We start from the raw sequence: 6,555 nt of genomic DNA, 5'->3' as shown, positions 1-6,555 counted from the left end.
GTGAAGACTAGAAGCCCAGTCCCCTGGTTTATGGTTTAATGGACCCTCCATGTTAAACGTGGAGGTGGTATCACTGTAGATTATTCTGACAGAACGGGCCGGGGGTGGGGGAGGGAGAAAGGGAATGTTCTTGGAAGGGAAGTCCACCACTCTAAATTCAGTGCATCATTTTTCCGGAATAAAAACACACCTGTTATGAAAGCCACAATCCTAAAAGATACTTGATACAGCAACTGTGGTGGCCCCTGGCTGAAAATACTCCATTTCCCCTTAGTCACTTGTCTCAGGTCAGCGCAAGCCTGGGGGATAAAGTGACAGAAAGAACAAACAGATCTCCTGTGGAATGCAAGTCCTTGGCCCAGAGGAAAACTGCAGTGAGGGGCAGGGGGCGCCATTCTGAGCAGAACCTGGGGTTTTTCTCTTCAAAGCGAGCCCCTACGGAGTGTGCCTGGCCTGCCCTGGGAGCAGAGGGAAGCAGGGCAGCATGAGGCAGGATGGAGGTAAATCAGTTCCCCTGCAGACCAGGACCCACCAGCAGAGCTAATCAACCTGCTGATTTGTAGTTAGTTACACAAAGAACCCTGCTCTAATTACATCCACGCCCTCATTAAAGTGATAAAGTGGCTTGGCAAACAGTGTCCCCCAAATTTGCCAACATGCAATTCAATGGTGACCATGATGGTGGAGCACTGTCAACAGGTAGGCGGGTGACCCTGCCACGGTCAAGTCAGCAGAACCCACTGAGCACCTACTGTGTGCAAACTCTGTCTGAAGCCTGGGACGGCAGTGCAAACAGGCAGGAGCAAAGTTCCATCTCCCCGCCCCCGCTCCCCCTGCCCACTCACAGTGGACAAGCTCTAAGTGTCTCAAGAAGCCTTCCTCCACTTTCCTCAGCAGCAGTGTGCCGTGATTCTGTGTGCGGTTAATCCAGTTCGCTTAACTCCTCCAGCATGAGACCTGATCATTTACTCTGCTGCAGGCAGCATTTCAGTCCCTGGGAAGTGCTGCCCTGATGATCCTTCTGTGGGTCCCTGAGCCAGTGGGGGGTTTCACACTGAGTGCAGATTCCCCCGCAGGGTTTCTGGTCGGGTTTTCAGCATTTCTCTGTTCTAATCCAATTTGATTTTCTTTTTTCCCCTTGAACAATAACGCCTAAGAGAAAGAGACCAGAGGTCTCCCTGTGACACGAATTACTGTCCTTCATCCCTGGCAGTGACACTGCACTCTCAGGGCTGAAATCTGAACCTTTTAACCACTGGTGGTTCAAGTCCAACCTGGAGAAGCTAAGTTACAGCTTGTTACCTTCAGCCTCATTTATCAACCTCTGCTGAGCAAGCAAATACCGACCGGAGCATAACTCCGATGCCAGAGCTGCCTCCCATTGCTGCTCAAGAGCGTCTGGCAGTTGGAGCTGAAGTTATCCCACCTAAGAATGTCCCACTGCATAGAAATGCAATGACACCTGATTAATTCTGAAAGCAAGCACTTAACCTTCAGAAACTTGGTCCAGGTCCATGAAGCCCAGAACAACGGATTCATTCAGCCAGTTCTTCCTGTATTCACCTGGCACTGGTGACTTGGTACTGGCCATCTATTCAAAAAATACAAATGGAGAACCTACTATGTGTCAGGCACGTGTTGGGCCCAGGGGAGCCAGCAGGGAGCCAGGCCGCCACCACCCCCCAGCCCTTGTGGAACTGTGATCTAGTGGTAAAAGAAGAATGCTGAGTGATGGGACAAAGCAACTTCATGGGGCTCTGGGAAGGGAGATGGGGAGGGCTGTCAACAAAGGGCTCCCTGAGGAAGTGATGGCTGGACTGAGCGATGAGCACAAAGTAGGAGAGATCCAGGTCCACAGTGGAAAGGGAATAGAGAAGAACAAGGTAAGGATAAAGGTGAGAGCTGGGACTGGAGGCACAAGACCAGGTCAGGCAGCCTCCAATGCCCCGGGAAGGAACTGCTAACCCTAAAGACAGTGGGAACCCACTCAGCGGAGGCGGTGTCATGGTGACTTTCACAATTCACGAAGGTCATTCTGGTTGCAGCATAGAGAATGGGTGAGAAAAGGCCAAGAGTAAAGGCTTAGAAATCAGCTTTAGGAGTTAATTGTTCTAATCCAAGTGGGAAGTGATAGGAGTTAGATAAGTTTCTAAGGCAGAGCAGATAGAGAAAATTGGAATCAAGAGATACAGAAATCTTTCTCAAATATAAAGAGCTCTCAAAAATTGAAGGGATAGCCCAGGCCAGTGCAGCTCAGTGGGTTGGGCATTGTCCTGAAAACCAAAAGCTCTCCAATTTAATTCCCAGCCAGGGCACATGCCTTGGGTTGTGGGTTCAGTCCCCAGCTGGGGCACATGCAAGAGGCAACGGGTCAATGTCTCTCTCACATCGATGTTTCTCTCCCTCCCTTTCTCCCTCCCTTCTCTCTCTAGAATTATTAAAAGACAAAAATCAAGAGGAATAGAAGATACAGAAATGGGCAAAAGACCTGAACAGAGAGTTCGTAGAAAATGATGTACAAATGGCCCATACGTATGAAAATATGCTCATCTTGCCTCCCTTTATTTGATTCCTCATTGTAATTTACATACAACATTTTTACAGTGTAAAAGAGGAAAAGAAAATATGCTCATCTTCATCTATAAGGGTATAAACTACACTGATGCCCCCTGTCACCTAAAAGGCTGACAGAAGTCTGACAGCACTCACAGAAAAAGTGAGTTGGGGAAAACCAGGTGCGCTCACATGTTCCTGGTGAGACTGTTTGTATCACATGTTCCAGAGTGATACAAACCCTGGGGGGCGGGAGGGATTGAGAATTGACAACATCTGACAAAACAGGTGTTTACCCTTTTACCCAGCTGTCTCGTTTCTGGGATTGAACCCTGCAGACGCCCGCCCACACATGTGAACCAGACTGTGACCGAGGCTGACCCGTGCAGCACTGTTTGCGACAGCAAAACACTAGAAACAATCTAGATGTCCTTATGCAGGAGACTGGTTGAAAAAAGGGAACAATCCGCACAATGCAGGGCCATGCAGCCATTTTTGAAAGATGAGGACAATCTCTATGAAGCAATTTCTCCTGTTAATGAAAATAAAAATCAAGGTATGAGGAAAGTTTATGCTGTTACCTGCTTTGTGTAAGGAAGAAAGGAAAATGAAAATGCAGGTATGTATTCCTTAGTGCTGTGGAAGAAAGGAAGGGAGCGGGGAGGGAGAGGAGGAGGGCGACAAAGAGGCAAAGGAAGGCAGAGCTGAGGGAGGACGGCCGGAGATGGAGGGAGCAAGCAGGAACGGGCGGAGGGCCATGGGTGGGAGCACGCCTTTCTGTAGTTTTGACCTTTGAATGAGGAAAAGAATGTACATATTCAAAAAATAAAATCATGGAAATAAACCCTCAGTCAAATATGAAACAAATGAACTGTATATCAAATTCATAACATTACTTCAGAGAGAAAAAACAATGCAAGAAACTTTTAAAACCAGTGTTCTGTGTGCCCTAAAAGGATGTGTTTCTAGGGGAAAAGAGGGCTGCAAAGAAATCCTGAACTTGACTTAGTGGATTTGTTATTGACAATGGCATCAACTGTAAAATTACAAAACTGTTGTCTGTGTATTGTAGAATAGAAGAAATATAGAAATACAGGGGTAGGCAAACGTAGGTTCACGATGCACTTTTGAGTTAAAAAAGCCATTGCAATAATCACAGCCTGTATGTCTTTTTCTATACAAACAATTGTAAACTACTTTTGCTTACCCTGTATATTAAAATTATTGGAAATCAGGACTGTTGGAGAAACAGAAATATGAATACAGAATACAGGAAACTGCAAACGAACTCTGGTCTTGGATTTATACGGGTGGTATCAGTAAGCTTGGAGCCATCTCTATACAAAATGTCTTAGCTCTGTTCATTGAAAGGGCCCAGAAGCATGACACTCAATGTAAAGAACACACCTAGTTACTGGATCTTGATTGATAAATACAATTCCCCACTAGAAAACACCAGGATTTCTTGAAGAAATGACTGATTCCAAGGTTAGGGCAAAGAAAGTAAAAGGTGAGCCTGGAACATCTTGTGCCAGGAAGGTGTAGTGGGCACCCCCCAACCATCCGGTCAAACTTCCCGTGGCCAGCGGTACTCCCGACAGGAGTCAAGAGAGTATCTACCACCTGGGCTGTACTCCTGCCAGACAGGTTTCACTCCAATCTAAACCGGAGGAAACAAAAGCAGAGTTGGGGAGGGGGAGGGGGAGGCGGAGGGGGAGGCGGGGGGGGCAGTCTCCAAGGCAACCAGCCTGGGCTCTGAAAAGAGTCAAATGAAAAACAGAAAGTAAACAAAGGGGGGGGGCGGTGTCAGTTCTAGTTTTTAAAAGATTCAAGAGACACAACAACCAAATTCAATGTGTGTAAATTGGACTTCTGAGAATTTTTAATAACCATAACAGGCATGTGGGAACAATTAGGAACATTTAAATATAGATGGTACATCAGATGAGTAAATGTCCCCTTTCTTAGGTGAGCTAACATATTGCACTTACGAAGGAGAACGTTTTTACTCTTGGGTTAGGAGAACGTTCTTATTCTGGGGAGGTATCTGCTGAAGTATTCAGGGGTGAGTGTCCCGAGATCTGTGCCGTATTCCAAACATCTCAGAAAAATGGAATCAGACAGAACTCAAACATGGCAGAATGTTAACAATCAAAGCAGAGAAACACACATTACTGAACTCTTCTTTCAACTTTTCTGTAAGTTTGAGAATTTTCAAAATAAAACCTTGGGAAAAACTAAGTGCTCTGATGCTTCAGAGCCCAATAGAAGAAAAAGTCATGAAAAATCCTCCGTTGGCAAGGGTTTTGCAAATGCCTCGTTCACAGTGCATGAAGGGAAGTGAGCTGCTTTTGTGGGAGGTCCACAGTGCCCAGGGCCAAGGTGACATCCCAGTCTCTACGGTGGACGACAGGTAGTGACCGTGCTGCCCTTTGCCAAGGTAGCAAACAAACATGGGATGAGGAGCCAGTTTTAGAGGGACACGGGAATTAAACACTCAGTTCTGGCACTCATAGACTCCAAAAGCCCACGCCAGCCCTGGGTGTAAACCCCTGGTGCAGAAGACAGACCCGAGTGTAAAACATACCGCAGAGGGGTGATGGGTAGAGGAAAGGAGGCACGAAGGCAAGTGGGTGGGGTCACGGATGCCAGGAAGAGGGGTCCAACAATGCAAATGCCACCGAGGCATCATACATGCTGAGGACACCTGTGACTGTGATTAAAAATTGGGTTATTGAAAAGTATAGATTTTACTCCTGCCTACATGAATCAGCTCAAGGGATAAGGGTGGAAGTCAAGATGGGGGCTGTCTGACGTCGAAGCAAGTCCAAGAACCCAGAGGTAAGAGATCAAGGCTCTAAAGGCAAGCCCAAACCATATCTTAAAAGTGACAGGCATGATGGGTAACAAGCATACCAAGTGCATTTCTCATCCAGCGGAAGCCTGTGGTCCAGGACGATCGGTGGTGATGCGGCCGTGAGAGCACAGCCGGGAGAAGGGAAAGGGGTCCCGCTGGCCGTCTCACCAGGCACGATCAAGTCATCAGAATGAGTCGGTCACCTGTCTCCAATCAGAAACTGACCAACCTAATCAGCATTTTCAGTCTGCCATCCGTTTGCCTGGAGTCCTATAGACCTCGTACGGCAGAAAATAAAATAGTGCTTTGTGCTTGTCTCCTCCAGTTACGGAGGACTGACCACGGCAACTGCAAAAGCTGAGAGCTTTTTCATCACCCAACACATTTGCAAAATTCATTGGCTTTAACAAATCGCTCCCCAAACAGCTGGCCTGTGCGTTCTCCTCTAACCGGCTTGTGCTACATCACATTCAGAAAGTGCTTATAAGCTTGCACTTGCCCTGAGAAATATCCATCAGCTGTGAGAAAAGCTAAAACCCATCTTGGCTCTGGTGAAACGTTCCCTTCAGGGAAACACACAAGCCGATTTGGTCAGACGTAATAAGTTTTAACAAAATCCAGGTGAGGAAATCTATCTGGAAAAAGCAGAAGAATCTTACAAGCAGCTCCAAGAAATGATTCTCTCAGGAGAGGGGGAGAAAAAAAAAAAGATGTGAAAGCATTTATACCATGGTCGAAGGCAACCTGAAATCAGGTTTCACAAATGGGGACTTGCGTGTAACCCTGGTCCAGCACAGCGGTTTCCAAATGTCTGGAGATTGTGTGGCCTTCTTGCACTTTTCCTTCATGGCTGGAAACTCTCAGACTTTGTCCTACAGGTAATCGAGTTTAAAACCCATCAAATCTGAGCCCTCCCCAAAGACCGCAAACATCATAGAACCTACTTTAAAAATACCTAGTCTGCATTATTCTGACTGCGAGACACGAGGGACCCTATCCCTCAAGTTTAAGAGAAAGTGTTTCTCATTTTGGCAGGATCAGTTCTATTTGATGTGCAGAGGTGCGAGGCTGCGTCTGCAACTCAGGAGAGCTCCATTTAACATGTGTGAGTACTCAGTGACATGTAGGCATGTTTTTTATAGAGC

This window comes from Phyllostomus hastatus, unplaced genomic scaffold (genome assembly GCF_019186645.2).
Source record: "Phyllostomus hastatus isolate PE091 unplaced genomic scaffold, TTU_PhHast_1.1 phas_scaffold_55, whole genome shotgun sequence".
In the NCBI taxonomy this organism is placed as follows: Eukaryota; Metazoa; Chordata; class Mammalia; order Chiroptera; family Phyllostomidae; genus Phyllostomus; species Phyllostomus hastatus.
This window is presented reverse-complemented; position numbering follows the sequence as displayed.